Raw genomic sequence first — 18,252 nt, 5'->3', positions numbered from 1 at the left:
GGAGGAGAGTGTGACCAATCTCAGCTTCCCCATCATTAATGACTAGACTCACATAAATGCCAACTCATACATGATTTGTGGTACTGAGAACTAAACTCAGTTTTCTTGCCAGGCTCTGTGTCCCTGTGATTGTGTGAGGTCTGTCTTAACATGGACTGCCTTGTATACATGAAGCTACCTGCTGCATTTGCAAGATTCTTCCCCTGGCCATCTGGAAATGCCTAAAAGGACTGGAATTTAAGGGAAATGTGTATGACCCAACATGGGCATATATGGTTTATCGCAGTGCAGTGCTGTTCTATGTACTGTACCCCTCACTACAGACTTCTGCTCAGAACATAAGCGTTCCTGATATCCCCCATCCTCCTTGTTAGAAAGAAAACCCTGAGACCATGAAAAATGCAGCGTTATCTTCTTGATCAGCAGACAGCCTGAAACACTTGGAACCAAAGGTGTGAAATTCTCCTTTCTTGTCAGTGGCTTAACTTCTGAAAATTTAACTGTGCATTCATTGCTGATCTATTAGTAGAAGTAGCTAGTTAATAGGCTTATTGCACAAAGCAAAACTGCCTTCAATATCATATCAGTGGATGAAAGCTCCCAGTGCCCCCAAACCAGCTGCTCTGCCCTCCAGCTTCTATTCTGATAGCTCTCTCTTGGATGCAGTTATGTACTTTTAACATGTAACATTTGGGCATAAGCAAAACCTGAAAATATAGCAATGGTATAACACAGCTTAAATGTAATGTCACAAGAAATAATGCCAGGACTTCTGTATTGATTGCAGTATTCATTTTCATATTACTTCAGTAACACTCCCTTTTTAGGAACATAAGAATGGAAAGGAACTCTAGGTCATCAAGTCTACTCCTCTATATTCTGCAGGCACCACACTGAATAATCCATTTAATAAATTTACTAAGCTCCATTTTAAAAGCAGTTTTTGGAAGCCATTGGAAGACTATTCCAGCATCTGATTCCTATAATGCAGTTAATCTCAACCACAGGGCTGTCGCACCCTGGGGTGCCATGAGATCCTTTCAAAGGTGTCTCATGGCGCTGCTCAAAATTAGCATTGTTAGGTGTGCAAACACTTCCATTTGATTCACAAGATAAGCCCACAGATTTCAAATAAGAATCCACAGTGTCAAAACATTCTCATTTGTTGTGGTCTTTCTGAGTTCTTTGCAATAGACTAATTTCTCCGTTGTTTTTCTGCAGTCAAAACATGAGTGAAAGTTAAGAACTGGCCTTTTCCAGGGAGTGCCTGGAGTCTACTGAGAAGTGTCTTGAGTCTAAATAGGTTGATAACTACTGCTTTAACTGTTAGAAACTTTCTTCTTATTCCCATCTTAAATTTATTTGTACTGATGACCTTTCCTTCTTGTGCTAGCATTGTCTTTTAGGTTAAATAATTATTTTTCCTCGCTGGTTACCCCCTGGATGTATTTATACACAGCACTCATATCCCCTCTCAGCCTTTGAATTGCTGGCTTTAAGGCAAATTCCATTATTTTCCTCTCATAAGTTAGGCTCCCTATTTTTTCAGAACCCTTACTTGTTCCAGTTTTGGTTCATCTTTCTTGAACACAATTTTACATAGGATTCGAGATAAGGACTCACAAGAGCTTCGTACAATGACACTGATGTTTCTAACTCTACTGGAAATATCTCACTTGAAGCATCCTAAAATTGTATTTGTCATTTTCATGGCAGCATCATGCTGGTGTTTTTAGTTATCCTGAGATCAACTAATACAGTCATATTCTCCTCCTCTTCAGTTGTTTCTAACTGATGAGCTCCTACCTTGTAGCAGTTTTTATAATTAATCCCCATGTGCTTTACCTTGCAATTTATGCTATTGAATTTCATCCTATTTCTATTACCTGCCTCAAGGTCAGAGTTTTTTTTCTGTATGATATCCTGATCTCCTCTCTATTCATGATGACTTCCGATATTGTATCACCAGCAAATTCAATCTGCCCAAGTCTAACGTTTGAGCCACGGATGTTACTGACAATATTAAACAACATCAGTCCCCAAAACAGATCCTTGAAGAATTCCACTAGTGACACTTCTCCTTCTAATATTACCTGTGTCACCTTCTTACCCAATTTACAATGTCTGCTAACCCCCCTCTTCTGCTTCATTGACATCTTGCCATGCCCCTTTACCAAATGCCTTACTGAAGTTCATCTAGATGAGACCCACTGTGCTTCCTCTGCCTAGGAAACCCAAACTCATCATCAAAGAGATGAAAGACTTTTCCTCCAGGATTATTGGTACCAAAAAAGATGGATTCTGTCAGACAGCACAGAAACAGGGGTGTTTCTTAAGATCTTCAGCCCTTAATTTTCACCTCCTCCAATCCTGCTGCCAGCAGGGATGCAGCAAGGGTGACTTGGCCACAGATTGAAATGATTTTTTCTTGTCTCCCTGTTGGAGGGGAACACCAGGCCAGGCTGTGTGAGAGTAGCTGTGTCAGAACATGGGTGGCTATAAAAGGTGGTGCCTGTGCATGGTTCCTGGTACAGGAGTAGCTGAGAGGTTGTGATAGCTTGCCACAGACTTGAATTTGGAAGAAAACTGCATCCGATTCCACCAAGCTTTTCATGAACAAGAATCATGGACTACGTGATGCTAGATTGTGAGCAGGTTAAGCTTGCACTGAACTCAACAGCTGTGAGTGTTTCTGTCAGGGTTGAATCCGACCCTTTACTCCTTCAGATAATATGCAAGCAGGGGAGCTGTGTGGCCTTCTCAAAGCCCCAGAGTGATGCAAGTCCGGGTGCTAGACTGGGGGTGGAAAACCTGTGGCACCCACGCCACAAATGGCACATGGTAGATTGGCGGGGCTTGGCACAGTGGGCAGATTAGGCAGAGAGCAGAAAGCAAAGCGACACAGTGAGCAGGGAACAGGGCAGTACATCAGACAGACAGCGCAGGCCACGGAGCAGAAAGCAGACAGTAGATCGGGCACAGAGCACAGGGCAAGAAGCAGAGAGTAAAGCAGTTCAGTTCTGGGTGCCACACTTCAAAAAAGACACCGAGAATCTTGAAAGGGTCCAGAGAAGGACCACAAGAATGATTAAAGGCTGGAGGACAAACCTTATGAGAAAAGACTTAAGGCAGTAGTTGTCAACCAGGGGTATGTGTACCCCTAAGGGTACTTAAAAAGATTATAGCGGGTATGCAGAATGAATGAGCAGCCAGGAGCACAGCCCAGCAGTGTGGAGCAGCTGGGTCAGCTGGTAAGTCTGTTGTGGGGGAAGGGGCAGAGGGAAGGAAGGGGCATGGAGGGGTCCCATGGTGAGGGAGGGAGGGAGTGGGGCAGGGGCTGGTGCAAGCACTGCACAGTGGGGGTGAGAAGCAGGATGGAGCCACAAGCAGCTCATCTGGGGGTGCAGGGAGGGGAGGTGGCTTCTGCTGCTGCATGCACCCCCAGAGGGTGTGGGGGCATGTGCCCCCAGATCTGCATGTGGGGCAGGGCCAGCTGTCAGTGTGGGCTCGGGCAGTGTCGGGCTCTTCCCGGACAGGGGCTGGGCCAGCCTTTGCTCAGGATGGGCTGTGGCAATGCTGGGATCAGCGCTACGGGGTGGGAAGTGGCAGCCACCCCAAAATTTGCTGTAGCCCCGTGGCCATACTGCTGCTGCCCATCTTGTGTGTAGCCCTGGCCCAGCACCTGGGAGGAGCCCGGAGCCACCCCAAACCCAGCCCACAGCGGCAGCTCGCCCTGCCCCACGTGCAGATCCTGCCCTGCGTGCAGCAGCGGGAGCTGGCCCCCTGCCCCCCAGGCGAGCCGCTTGTGGCTCTGTCCTGTGCCCTGCCCTGCCTGTTGGGCAGCACCTGCCCCAGTCCCAGCCCCACTCCCTCCCCAGAGCCAGAGGAAGAAAATATGATTGGTGGGGGCCGAACATGTGTGTGCACACACCCCTGCCCTGCCCCAGCAGGTAGGTCTGTGGTGGGGAAGGGGCAGGGAGGCAGATTGAGGCCCCTGAGTGAGGGAAGGAGGGAGGCAGAGATGGGCAGGGTCTGAGGTGGGTCGTGGGATGCTTGGAGCCTGGGGGCCGTCTATGTAAGTATGTAAAGGTGAATATCAGGAGCTGGGAGGAAAACTGCTCACTAGGGTGCCCCAGGGGAGCACTAGGAGCAATGGCCAGAAACCGTTAGAGGATTGCTTCAGGTTGGACGCAAGGAAGAACTTCACAGTAAAGATAACTCTGGACTAGACTTCCCAGGGAGGTGGGGCAGTCCCCAACCTTGGAAGTCTTCAGAAGACGGGAGAGACCCAAGCATCTGACCTCAGCAGTATTCCTGCCCAGAGCAAGGGGAGGATTTTTCCAGGTCCCTTCCAGCCCTTCACTTCTATGCTTCAGGACATCGGGCTGGAAGCAGAAAGCCGACTAGGCCGCGAGCAGGAAGCAGGCCAGCAGACCCGGCAGCGGGCTGCAGGGCAGGGAAGGGGCGCCCCCTGTCACTCACAACACGCCCAGCCCCCCCACGCAGGCGTCACTCTCCGAGCTCCGCCCCACCCTCCCAGCATTCCACGTCGCAACCCTCTACATCAGCCCCCGCCTTCCCCTCGCTTCCGGCGGTGACACGAGACAGCCCCTCCCCTTCTCATCGTTTCCGGGGTGAAGAGCTCCGCCCGCCTGGCGCTCGGCAGGGACCCCACCTCCCCGCCCCACAGCTGAGGAGGCGGGGCTAAGGAGAAGAGTGGGCGGGGCCTCCGGGCGAGCCGGGGTGGGGGCGGGGCCAGCAGAGGCATGTGGCTGAGCCGGCGCTGCGGCGGCTTTTTCCTCCGGAGCCGGGGCCGGGCCGGGAGCGGGGCCGCGGTGCACCCGGGTAAGCGCGGCTGGGGGGCGGAGGGAAGTTGCGCCGCACCCGGTGCCGCGCCGGGGGCTCCGCGCTCTGCCCACGGCCGCCTGCTCGGCTCCCGGCCACGCCTCCGGGGCAGCTCCACCTGGCCCTGCTCTCAGTGCCCGGTGGCGGGAGTACCCCTGGGCTGCGGGGCCGCTGTCCTGCCCCCGGGTGGTGAGCTCCGCGGCTGGGTCTGACTCGGGTCCCCTTCCACGTCCCTGCTCTTGACGCTGTGACCTCGGTCCCGTCCCGCTTTTCATTTTACTTTGTCCTAAGAAATCAGTTGCTACTCTCTCAGCGGCCTCCCTCTTGATGGGGCGTTATCACTTGTTCTTGGTGGGCAGTGGCCTCCGGTCTCTTCAAGTAGCAGAGAGGCCAGGCTCTGGCCACAGTGACCCCCCCCCCCCGGGGGTGTGGGGATGTCTTCCTGTCCCTGGTCCGTTCACACCTCTGGGCAGATTCGCTGTGTGTTATTTGCTGGCTCTGCAGACTCAGTTGAGGGCTGGTGGGCACTGCTGCGGTGCTCTGCTCAGCGTCCCCACCCCCCCGCCACGTTAGTTTTGAACCTCTGGCCTTCACTCCGGTCCCTGTTTGCTTATAACGTGTCCTAAGCAATCAGTTGCCACGTTCCCAGCAGTCTCCCTTTCTGAGGGGGGCTTATAGCTTTTGCCCACAAACTTGAAGTAGAAAATAGGCTTGTCCCTGGTCCATTCACCTCTCTGGGTAGAGTTTCACAGGGCAACGTCCACTGGCTCCTCGGACTCATTCAGGGGCTGGCGGGCGCTACCAGTGTGCTCTGCTGAGTGCCCCCTGCTCCCCCATGCACTCACTGTGAATCTGTGACCTTCACTTCTGTCCCTGCTTTGTTCTTTTGTTGTCCCCCAAAATCAGTTGATAGGTCCCCAGTGGCCTCCCTGTTAAGAGAGCCTTAGCACATCAGAAGACCTATCTTTTTCCTCAGGAGGGTCCCTGGGGACTGAGGCCATTTTCTTGCCCCTAGTCCAGGCAGTTTCTGGGAAGTGTCCACTGGCTGCTTGGGCTCGTTCAAGGGCCAGAGAGCTCTGCTCACTGGCTCACCTTGGCACACTCATTTTGAATCCATGAGCTCATACCTGTCCCTGTTTTCTCTTAGGTGTTCCCCCTCCCCGCCAATCAGTTGACCTATACCCCTATAGCCCATACCTCCCACCCAGTAACAGCAGGGGGCTAACTGTTGCTCTATAGGCATCAAGCCCACATTAACCCTATGCCTCAAATAGGCCTGTCTTGCCCAAGTCTGATTGTGGAATTGCTGACCTGTCCCTTGTGAGAGTAGCAAGGCTGTATATGCTACTTAATTTGTTTCTGTTTGATGTGGAGACAGTTGTGGGCAAGAAATTCTGAGCAGGTTCCTCTTCCTTCTTGGTGAATTCAAAAAGTGGAGGTCCATGTTAAATGCTGCACAAAGGTTGCAATTCAAGCCATTGTCATAAGCACATCAAAGGCTAGCTGGCTTTGCAGTACCTTTCTCCTTAGATCATAGCTTTTCATGTTTTTGTGGGTGTAAGAGAAAAATGCATTGATGTAAGGAAATCAGCCAATTCAGATGGTGGGGGAGGGAATTGATACATCCACAACTAATTCAGGGAGAGGTCCTATTCCACCTATTAGACATGCAGCGGACCTAGTCACTTAAATGTGATCTTCTTCCCTTTCAGTTCGTGTCCCTGAACAAACTTTTATGTGCCTATTTTTATAACACGTCATGATCTTAGCTTTAAGTAAAAAAAAAACAAAACAACAAACAGGAGGAAGACTGTTTGCATGAATTGTTTTTCAGGGACTTGAGCAGGATGGAATAGGATCACCCTTGGAAGTGCTGAAGAGGTGGAGCAGAATCTCTCTCTCAGTCTGAACTTTACTATTTTAGGCCCTGTTCCTGCAAAAGTTAGGTACATCCTTCACTGCTGTGAGTGTGCTTCCCTCGATGTCAGTATATGAAGTTCAGTGATCTGCAAACCTTTTTAAGTTTGGGGCTGTAAGCTTCATACTCTTTAAGGAGAACACCTAGATCCAAAATGGATCAGTAATGGATACTTGACAAGCTAACTTTGTCCAATGTGGCTAACAGTTCTTCCTCTCCAAAAAATTAAGTGCTCATCATCTGTATTGCGTACAGCTTATTCCACCTTTTTACAAAGGGCCCTCCTAAAAATATAGCTGGCCAGTGTCCTTTATATAACTGATCACTTTTACCAGTGTCTTGATAGACTTGTATTTAAGAATTCTTTGTGCGAATTGGATGCATTGATCTTAATATTTAGATTACCATAGGTAAAGGGGGAATGCATAATATTTTCCTTGCCTGTATATTTTTGTCATACTTCAAAGTAAGGTTTCCTGTTGGTTTAACTTGGCTCTTCAGGTATTAGCATGAAAATCTTATGTGATGTGCAATAGAAAACAGTCATTTCCAACATTTAGTAACATCTGATTTTCTGCAGAGAGATGCCTTTGCTGTGGTTCTAAGTGGGGAGCTGCTTCAGGGCTGGGATCTTGCGGCAGTGACAGCATGGTCTGGGGCTGGGACAGAGCTGTGATCTGCTACCCGTACACCCTGGGCAGGGGATCGTGGTTCTACCCTGGCTCTAGACCATGCCATCACTGCCACAAAATCCCAGCCCTAGGGCAGCTCCCTGCCCAGCTGTGCACTCTGCCACCACTGCTGGGGCCTATACCCACGGAAACTCTGGCCCTGAGCTGCCACAGCACTATGGCTCCTTGGGTCTCCCTTGAAACCATGCCAGTGACGGGCAGGGACTGCTGGGAAATGGAGTCTGGTTGCCAGCCAGATCTACCATTTTGCCCACCCCTGCCTTAACCTCACCATCATGCACACATTTTGCTTTTTAAGATTTTTTTTTTCTGCTAGCCCTATTTTAGTCTTCCAGATAAAGTACTTTAAGAACACCACTACTGACCACATGAATCTGTGCCTGACTTTGGAAAAGGAAAGAGTCCTTCTCTTAATACCTAATAGAATTGTTTATTGGGAGAAACAGCTCTGTTTAGAGAAGACAAGAGGGACTGCATTTAGGAACTCCTAGAATTCCCACTGATGGGCTTATTTTCCTTGGTACAGAGCACCTGTCATTCTTCTGACTTTTATGGGATTTGTGGATGCTTAGCTGTTCTGAAAAGTAAGTCATAAATATAGGTAATTCACTCTATTTCTCTGACAAACATGCATCCCCATCCCCCTATCTACTATAATAATCCACCACAAAGTATGCTAATATAAACATGACATTGTAATAAGTGCATAAGAGAGAGATCACTTTTTAAAAGTGATTTTCATGGTCTAGTGGATTGTTGCACTTGTCCTGAAAGTTTGTTCATCTGATGAGAAAAGAGCATGTTAAGCTAAAAAGCTTTAAGTAAATTCCAATGTAGATACCTTTTTATATCTGCTTAAAATGGACTATGCATGTAGCTTTTGCCTTTGTTTACTTGCGGCCGTAATTCTAAGCAAGGCCTTTATGTACCTCACGCCACAGACTTTGCCATCAACAGTGAAATCTGATGGTACAAACTTTAGGAAACTGATGGAAGTAAGTTTGAGGATGAAATTATGGAATTCACTGCTTGTTTCAATATAGTGGTGTTGGTGGTCCAGGGGATATGCAGAAAGCGGGACTTGAGGTACTGTTTTTTACTGGACCAACTCTAGTTGAGAGGTTAGACAAGCCTTCCAGCACAATGCTACAGCTGCAGGCTGCAACCAGCATGGAAGTCTGAAACTGCCTGAAGCTTTAGCGCACCCACCCGTGTGCCCACAGCTCCAGCGCAGAAGCTGCTGGCCATGTTTGGGTAGCTGTGGACATGGCTGGCAGCTGCCAGGTCCAGACTGGGAGAGAGGCAGGGGTGAAGGTGTTTCGGGGCATGCTACAGCTATGAGTGGGTTGCACAGCTGTAGCATGCCCCACATGCTTCCACTTCTGCACTGGTGCTTCCAATTCTGCACTGGTGGTAGCCCTGGCCCAGACAGAAAAAGAGAGAGTTCCTGGCACACCAAAAATAGCCCCAGCCACCTGGCACCATGACGGTGTTGGAACCAGAGCAACCAGGTCCATTCAGTTGGCGGGCACCCAAATGCGGGCTGGTTTGAAATCAGTTGGTAGGCTGAATCCAGCCCACAGGCCATATTTTGCCCACCCCTGCCTTACTAAATGTGTGTCTGGGACCTGTCAAAACCCCATATGCTGCCTAACTGGTCCCAGTGTCCAGAGAGCCCAACATCAGGCTTAGCTGATTGTTGGCTGGGGCTGGAGATTGGCTTCCCCTGCATCAGCAAGTCAGGAATGATTGGGATCCAAGCCCTGTGTGGCATGCACGTGTGGCATGGCAGGAAACTTGACTGTTGGGATCAAGGGTTAGATCCCATCACGTCTTAAAGTAAACGTCTATCAGGCCCCAATTTTTCAGATTTTGAAATTATGGGGAAAAAAAAGGACTAGATTCTTTTTTTCATAACTTCCCTTCCCTCTCCAGCTCCCACCCCCTGTTGCCCATCTTTTCTAGTATACCCTATAACTCCATTCTTTTTCAAATACATGCTGATGTGGAGCAGAAGCCACATAGTTCAAAATAAACCATCAACCTTCAACATCCCTGTTGGTTCCTGATGGATCTTGTATACATCTGCAGGATGCACAAAGCAACTCAGTTAACAGATCTGACCACCTATATGTCTACATCCTGAGAAATCATTGTTGAGGCACACACCTGCGTATGTCAACATGTATTTACAAAGAGAAGCTGTATGCCATGATTGCTTTAGCCTTGCTGAAGCAAACATTCTAGATGTGACATAATATAACATCCAGTGAGAAATATTTACGTAAGCATTTTCTTATAGACCTAATCTCTGCCTCATACGGTACCCGTGCAAACATTTGAAATGCATTTGCAAACACTTGAAATTCAGTTGAGCTTGGGAGCATACCTCTGCTTTGCTGTTGCGTATGTCTAAATTTGAGGCCTGGTCTCATATCAGAATCCTACATATGGATATATTCAGACACTGCTATAGTCTGCTTTTATTTACTGTCCCCTCCAGCACACACAAAGTGTTGCCTTTTTGTTTTCAAATATATTCAAAATAATTTTTGTTTGATGTGCATAATTGACTTATAACTATCAGGGGAAATAGTAAATTCAGTCCACTTGCAGGCAGATCCTCGCTTGTTATAGACTGGTCATTGCTCTACAGTAGACTGTTTCTATCATCTGGCAACTACTCATTGAAGTACTTAAATTGAGATCAGCCATCTTGCTAAATAAGGTGCCGTACATAAGCTGTCTGTTATGAGGCTGGGTGATATTTATTTATGTAGTATGGAAGAAGAATTCCCTTTGTAGTAATTATGAAGTGAAATTCAATGGCTTGTGTTATTGAGGAAGCCTGACTGGATTACCTTAATGGTTGCTTTTGGCTTAAAATTGAATCTATAAACCACAATGGAGGTGGAAGAAGAATTGAACCCCAAGGAAATTCCATGGGAGCAAAATATTGCACCATCATGCTTGAAATGAACACCAGGAAAAGAAATCTTGCAGCTCCCCCATCAATATTTGCTGGTTCTCTTTGTCCATTATAGCTTATGAGGTGTGTTGGGTTCAGTCTGTGCTTCACAGGAGCTGCAGCCTCATCCTGGAGACCTCCTGAGCTCTATTTACTGCCCCTTCAATAGTACCTGCACAGCTGGAATTATTGTCTGTTGGGTAAGAAAACTGCTCCTTAAGGATGGAACAGAGACTCCATCTTGCATGAGACATGTAGAATCTAGCCTTTGGTAGATACCTCAGCACTGTTGCAGCTTCTGCAAGTTATGAAAGGCTTAGGCACTTAAACGCTCTGAATTCTAATTCCAGTTCCATCACTGATTTGTTTTGCAGCCATGGACAGGTCAATTTATCACCCCATTTTTGTTTTCCAGTTGGCTAAATGGAATTCATGTTTAACCACTTCCAAGGAGCATTCTGGAAGTTTGTTTATATGTGCAAAGCAGTAGTAAGCTAAGGACATGAAAGGTTAAATGTTTAAATTATAATTACATTTATACCATTAATGCATTACGGTTAATGTTTAAAACAGACTACATTGTGTGAATAATTGCATGGTTTATAGAGGTGCGCAAAGTTTTTGACCGATTCAGTGGTCAAACCTCCAAACCTGAATTGAATCAGGGGACCCTTTAATCTCTCCAGATCAATTTGGAGAGATTTGGAAAGATTTGGCGATTTGGACATAGACACAGCTTTAAATGTTTTTTCTACGTACCTCTAGGTTGCAGGGGCTCGTGAGTGCTGCAGTGCTGGGGTGCATGGAACGTCACACAGAAGTGCAGGGGGCTCCCCAGCACTTTCAGCAGCAGACCCAGAAGTGGACCAGAAGCACTTCTGGGTCTGCTGGGGAGTGCTCTGGGGGGCCTCGCCGCACCCCCACCTCTGGCTTGGCGACTGGTGCCTTCTCATCCACTTCTGGGTTCGCACTGAGCATGTGGGAGGCCCCCTATGCTTCTGTGGGATGCTCCATCTGCCCCAGCATCATAGCAAACATGAGCTGCAGCTGGTACCTCAAGGTATGTAGAAAAAACATTTAAAGCTGTGTCTATGGCTGAATCACTGATTCTCCGAATCAGCATTGAATCTTCAGATTTGGATTCAGCCGAATTGAACTGGGAACAGTTCAATGAATCAGTCACTGTCCCCAATTCGGGCCGAATCTGAACTGAATAGGGCCCATTTTGTACACCCCTGGTGGTTTACCAGTACTACTTTTCCAGATTATCCTTCACCGTTGCATGCCACCTACCCCTCCCACCAACAGTTTGTGCCATATAAACTCAAGTGCTGGGACTGAGGAGGCAGCGGAGCTGAGTCAAGCCAGCCTTCTCCCCGAAGGAGGAGAGGTAGGGAAGGGGAGGTAGGGCAGGGCATGATGGCTGGCAACAGGAGCACCTCTTGCTGCCTGCATGCTTCTTGCCTTGTGGCAAGCAAAGTGGGTTCTGGCTTCTCTATAGGCATGTGTTATCAGTTAAACAGTTAACCAATATAATTAAAAGGGTTTAAACAGCTAATTTTTAAACAATATTTACATCCTATTTATGCTCAACCTATTTATGTAGGCTCTTAATACATGAGGGGTGGGTGCCAACGAAGTATATGGAGTGGGTAAGGCAAGGCTAAACAACCTTACAAGGCCATTAGTGATGAGTTCTTTGAGTTTCCACACTTTCAAATATTAAAGACTTGTAGTGGATGATGTTCACAGTTAATAGATATGCATCTAAAGCCTTAATTAAGTTTTCATGAAATGTTGAAATTGCTGGGAGGAAAGAGACATGAAGATTCCAAAGTCACATAAATCACAATGGCCTGTCCAGCTCATCCCAGACTTCTCCTAAATTCCTGCTCTGTTCCAAGAGTAGATCACATGAAGTAGGAGTCAAAAATCAGGCATATGGAAATCATGGATGGATTCCTTCCATTCTTCCCCATCCCCTTTCACTGACCCTATCCACAGCTGGTTCAGGAGATGGAGGGAGGCTTAGGAACAGCTCCAGCCAGGGACTGTGCTTGCAACAGGCAGGTTCCTCCTCCCTGCCTGTTTCCCCTCGGGTTGTGGGTTGGGGTGGGGGGGCGCAGGAGCAGCCAGGGACAGCAGCAGAAGTGGTGACAGGTGGGTTCCCCCACCTTCCATGCTTGCTCTGGGCTGGCAGGGAACACCCAGGGAGACTGGAGAGAGGAGGAACCTTCCCACCTGCTGCTGCCATTGATTCTGGCTGCAATGGGGCAGGAAAAACTCCTGTCCACCCCACTCAGCCCCTTCCCTCCCCGATCAGCCAGGGACAGTGGGAACTGAGGCAGTAGCAGGTCAGGGAAGAGTAGGATGTGCTGATGAGGAGGGAGGAGAAGAGATGGGGTACAGAGAGCAAGAGGCTGGGAGCCAGAATTCTTATCTTTTTGGGGACTTAAAAAAAAGCTGCTGCTCCCTTGGTAGGGTCAGAAAGGGTGGAATATCCGTCCATGCCGCCACAATCTCTTTGGATCTATCCATAATGGAAATTAAGCCTATCTTTCATTGTAGTCAATATATTGACTTAAGAAACTTCTCTTTTCTTCTCTTTCTTTCCTCAGATGTTGTTTCCACTAGCTTTTAAATTTCAAGGCTTTCTTGCTGTTCATTTGAGCAATATACAGTAGATTTGTTCATGGAAGCAGCATTTACTGGATGCCATCTGTGCCAGGGTGTTTAGCATGCCTGCCACTTTGAAGGGAAGAGGCTGCATGAGAAGCAGCCTGCAAGTGTGGCAGGAGCCAGTTAAAGAGCCACATGACCAGAAAGGGACTGGGGTTGAAGCATGTAAGTCCAGGACCTGAGCTGGTCAGGCTGTTTAGCCCTGAGGCTACAGAGAGAGCAGCTCCTAGGCAGCAGGGCTACAGCAGGGTTCCTGGGTAACATCTGAGCTATGGTAAGCAACTTAGGAGGTTTGAGGAAGGAACTAAGAGGCCTGGGAACACAGAATTGTGTCCTTGGGGCCCAGAGGTAGAGAGCTTGAGCTTAAGAGAGCGAGGAAGAACTAGTGTAAGCAGGGCTAGAGAGCTCAGACATCTGTAGCCCAGGAGGGGCAAGTGTTAGCAGGGCCAGGGCCCAGAGATGTGGGCCAGAGGCCGAGGGGGCCAAGGAGCCCATAGTCCAGGAAGGCCGGTGGCCCATAGCCAGAGAGGGTTGTTAGAAACAACAAAGAGAAAGACAGGAATGAGTATTGTCTGATAGTGTAAGGGGTGGTTGGAGATACGCAATGAGCCCTTAAGGCAATGAGCAGTAACATTGGTGCTCATGTAGAGATCTGACTTGGAAAGCCCTGGAACAGCCTGCCTTTTCTGAAAGCATCATTTCATGAAGGCTTGGCGGGCAAGAAGGGGAAATTGCCCAAAGAGATCCAGGTTGAAAAGTGCTGAGGGAGCTCCAGGGACATCACGGCCACCCTGGAGCCGTGTTACATCATCTGTGGCTGTTTCTTTAGCTCCAAGAAGTTTGCTTTCCTGTCTATTAGGTGGTGTTGAAATGAGCAGGCAAACTGCTGCTTCACCTCTTATGTAACAGATAATAGATGAATATTTGTCAGCATTTCTGGATTTGCCTCAAAAATTGGGTCATAACAGTCTTTGCCCTAGAAATTAGGGAGTCTTTGGAGATAACAGACTGATCCTGTGCAGTTTATCAATGCATACCTAGAACTCAATCTGAACTCTCATTTGGACACTGCGTTCTTTATTTCTTTTCAATCTTGTAAACAGTAAATATCTCCACTTCAGTGATGGCTGCAATTTGGGAATGGGAATGTGTGAAATGCTTTGAAACAAAAGGTATTATGTGAGTAAGATGCATGGGGTAGCACACAGTCTATCTACCCCTTTTTTTCATCTGTAAGACACCAAGTTCCAGGTCTACAACAAACACTGTCATCATCCCCACTGTCCTCTACAAATGTAAAACATGGGTGACCTACCATTGTCATCTCGAGCCTGGGGAAGTATCACCAATGATGCCTTCAGAAAATCCTCCTCCTACAATAGGAAGATTGCTGTGCAAACACCAGCATCCTTGCTGAAGCCAATGTTACCAGCATCAAATCTGTGATCCTTGGGCACCAGCTTTGCTGGATTGGACACTGTAGATGCCCAACTCTTGACTCCCAAATCAAGTGCTCTGTCCCAGCTTATTTTTGTGGTCTGAGATCTTGCAGTGGCCAGAGGAAATGCTACAAGGACACATTGAAGGCATACCTCAAAAAAACAAATGCTGACATCAAGAATTGAGAGGAACTGGTTGCTAACCAACTCTGGTGGTGCCTCAGTCTCAACCAAACAGCAGCCCACTTCCAGGTAAAATGTCGTGTCCTTGAAGTAAAGAAGACAGAGCAGAGGAAGGAACAGGAGAGAAATCCCAGCTTAAGGCCTGCTCTCCCCTGTGAAAAGACCTGCAACTTCTGTGGACAGATCTGTGGCTCAAGGATTGGAATCATCAAGACGCATCAATGAGCCATGGTGGAGATCATCCTTAAATCGAGGGATTGCCACCAACGGCATCCATAACACTCAAGGTTGTACCTGTGTGTGCAGTTTGCTCCTTTGTAACTAAATAACGTATTTTCTCAAATACCAACCAACATATATATACTCAAGTAAGATGCTTTTATGGGGGAAGGTAGAATGAAAAAAATGTTTGTTTGTTTTTTTGCAGTGTTAGGGCTGCATGGAGGAGTGACATTTGCTCACTCACCCTCCTTGGCTTGCTTAACGTAAAGCTGAAACCCTAGTTGCTGCTAAAGACTGGTCTTCATCAGTGGATCAAAATGTTGGAAAGAATTAAAATGCCTGCAGTGCTCTGCAATAGGACAAGAGATACCAGGAGTAGCTAAAAGGCAGTATTCTATTCCAGGCAGAAAATCAGCTTCCCCAATTATGACAGTCATGCCAATTTTGGGGGCTTGATTTTTGGGGAAAAAGGTATGTGTGGTATACAAGTAAATAGGCTACATAAAATATACCTTTCATATGGGGAATCTTAAATGCAATGTATGTTCATTGTGATATCAGAGATGCAGAGCACAGGTTCAGCCAGGTCAGTTTGTATTGCTTACCCTTGTATTTGGTACTGCTGGTTGTTGAAGTATTAAATCATACGTGACCATCACTTAAATTTCTCTTTATTTGGTTTTTGTTTGATTTTTGCAAGAACTCACAGACGGAAGTGGACCCAGGATTTTTCAAAGGGGGTGGAGGAACAGCCACCAGCTCTGCAGGGGTAGCTGTATCCCTACTCCCAGCCTCCTTTCCCTTGCCCCCACCTCCAACCAGGACGAGCAGACCATGCCATGGGAGCAGCAGTCAGGGACTTTTTAAAGCTCCCAAAGCAGGTAAGAATTCCCTCCCTTTCCCTTCCCATCACTTCTCCTCCCTTCCCCCCGTCCTACCTGCCACTAGCCCTGCAGTCCTGGAGCCAAGAGAAGCTCCAAAGCTGGTCCAGCAAGGATGCACAAGAGCTGGGTTCAGCCCAGGGCAGTGATGACAGGTGGCCTCATTCGCCTTCCCCACATCTTTACCTGAGTAGGTGGGGAATACCCAAGGGGAACCCACCCACCTCCACCACTGTTGCCACTGTCCTGTGCAGAGCCCAGCTAGAGCAGCTCTGGAGCTCCCTTTGCCCCCAGGGCAGCAGCAGGTATGGGAGGGGATTGAGTGGGGAGGGAGAAGTACCTTAGAGCAGCGGTTCCCAGGCTATGGTACAGGTACCACCAATGGTACGCAGACAACCTGTCAGTGGTATGTGTTAACAATTTATTATAATTACTTTATTTGCCAAAAATTTGCTGGTGGTACTTAAGGTTATATCATTTTAAATTAGTGGTGCGCAATCTGTCAGAGTTTAGGACCTGCTGCCTTATAGCATAGGAAGAGGGGATTTTTACCTTCTTCAGGGACTTGAAGTACCCAGCTGCTGTGCCTGCCATGTGGTCAGAGAGGGGAATGCAGCCGTGCCATTGTACCCCTCTGAATCTGCTCCTGCCCCTGTACATGCAACTAAAGTCTTTTTGCTTTTTTCTTTCCTGGATCATTTGGGGAGAGGAAAATGAATGATTTTACTCATGTTCACGGGTTCCTTTTTAGCTTGCTAAAGGCAGTTCATTAAGAGAGTTTGTTGAACAACTTATGCTGATCGTAAATGTCTTCGTATGTCCCCCCTGTCTGTCCATCTGTGCTTGGGTCAAACTTTTTGGGGCAGGGCATACCTTTTCATTATATATGTGTGCATACTGCTTAGCCCAAAGGGATCCACAGTCTCTGAAAGGCAGTGGTGTTACGTAGAGCACCAGTGCACCCCCTGACCAACCATGTTTGCCGCTTAGGCGATTGGCAGGAGGAGGCAGGTGTGAGTGCCAGTGCACGCGTGCGCCCTCCCAGCACAAGCGCAGGCTGATTGTTGCTTCTGGGAGTGGCTGCGGCCACTTCTGGGAACAAGCGCCGGCTAGTCGCTGTAGCCGCTCCCAGAAACAGTGATTGCAGCGATCAGCCGTGGCAGGTTTGGCTGCGAGGGATTCCCCCTGTCAGCAGGACTGGTCGCAGGGGGGAGGCACCTGACTCGGGCAGCACCAGAGCTGCAGCGGCAGCCTCCTGTCATCTGGTATGCAGACCCGGGGGCCCGCACCACAGGGTGGGCTGCAGGGCTGTTCCGCCACCCCATGGAACTCAGTCCGGTGGCAGGAAGTGGGCAGGGCCAGAGCTGTGCTCCACCTCCTGCCATGGGAGGAGTACAGAGCCACTTGAAGTGCAGCCTTGGCCCCTGCCTCCCACCACCTGGCTGCTTCAAAACTTGAAATGTTTAGAAACTTTCAAAATGTGTCACATGCCCTCATTTTGTTTCAAAGCTGTTTGGAAGTTTTTTGTTTTGTTTTGATTTTGCTGTTTTGAGCTCAAAACGCGTTGAAACAGCTTCGAAATGAAACAGGCCGCAAAATTTCGAATGGCTTTAGTTTGCGCTGTTTGTGTAGCAGCAGTGGTGGGGAGATAATGCTGCTCACATGACAGGGAGGCTGCCCACAGCAGAGGTCCCAGGGAACCCATGCAGCCCCCATTGAATGCAGCCTATGACATGTACAGCAAGCAGCCCCCAGAGGCTCTGAAATTGTTCTAACAGGGTTAATGTTGGAGCGGTTTTGCTACATCTGTGTCTGTCCTAGCTTGTTCACATCTAATTGTTGGAACATGTTGCTCACCTCCGATCAGCAACTCCCCTTTGAAATGTTCCCCTTTTGAAACAGCTCCAAGTCTACATGTGTCCATACCCTAAGTCTCATTGATTTCAGCAGGAGTTAAAAATGTGTTCTTTGCTGAATCCTCACCTTAATCTTTCTTTTGCCTTGGTTTCCCTACATGAAGAATAACAGGTGTGAACCTTTATCCCATCCACACTTCAGTGAAATGCTTTGCTAGTTTCACAGGAAGGGCACTATAGATGCACAAAGTAGTATTTTTTTTTTACAGCTAGTCTATACTTGCAGGGATTGACTCTTTTTAGCTGTAGCTATTCTCTGCCCTGGCTTATTTGCTTTGTTTTCTACCACAGGCCCAGTAACTCCTGCCAGCAAGAAAGCAGTTTTGAGTGCATGCCTGGTAAGTTTCCACCCTCAGGAGGATTTTTTTTCATTCCATCTGGATCTACTTGAAACTGATATGAAACGTCCAAGGGGAGAGAAAAATCCAATGCAAATCAGTGGAAACTGGGCACACAAATGAATGGGGATAAAATTCATACCTATTGAAGAATGAAGTGTAAATGCTTTG

At 48.0% G+C, this 18,252-nt stretch overlaps 1 protein-coding gene across 2 annotated transcripts in view; it reads left to right on the top strand.

The window, feature by feature from the left end:
* Positions 1-4,811: 4,811 nt before the first annotated feature.
* Positions 4,812-18,252, top strand: part of CUNH11orf24 (chromosome unknown C11orf24 homolog) — a 62,423-nt gene continuing 48,982 nt past the window's right edge. Inside the window, exons 1-2 of one of the 2 annotated variants that reach the window (XM_019547276.1) lie at positions 4,812-4,845; positions 6,680-6,726. The gene's annotated coding sequence lies outside the window, so the exon portion shown is untranslated. The remainder of the gene's footprint in view (positions 4,846-6,679; positions 6,727-18,252) is intronic. The other variant, XM_019547277.1, reaches the window with a different exon arrangement.

This window comes from Crocodylus porosus, unplaced genomic scaffold (assembly GCF_001723895.1).
Source record: "Crocodylus porosus isolate Cpor-Errol unplaced genomic scaffold, CroPor_comp1, whole genome shotgun sequence".
Taxonomy (NCBI): domain Eukaryota; kingdom Metazoa; phylum Chordata; order Crocodylia; family Crocodylidae; genus Crocodylus; species Crocodylus porosus.
This window is presented reverse-complemented; position numbering and strand designations above follow the sequence as displayed.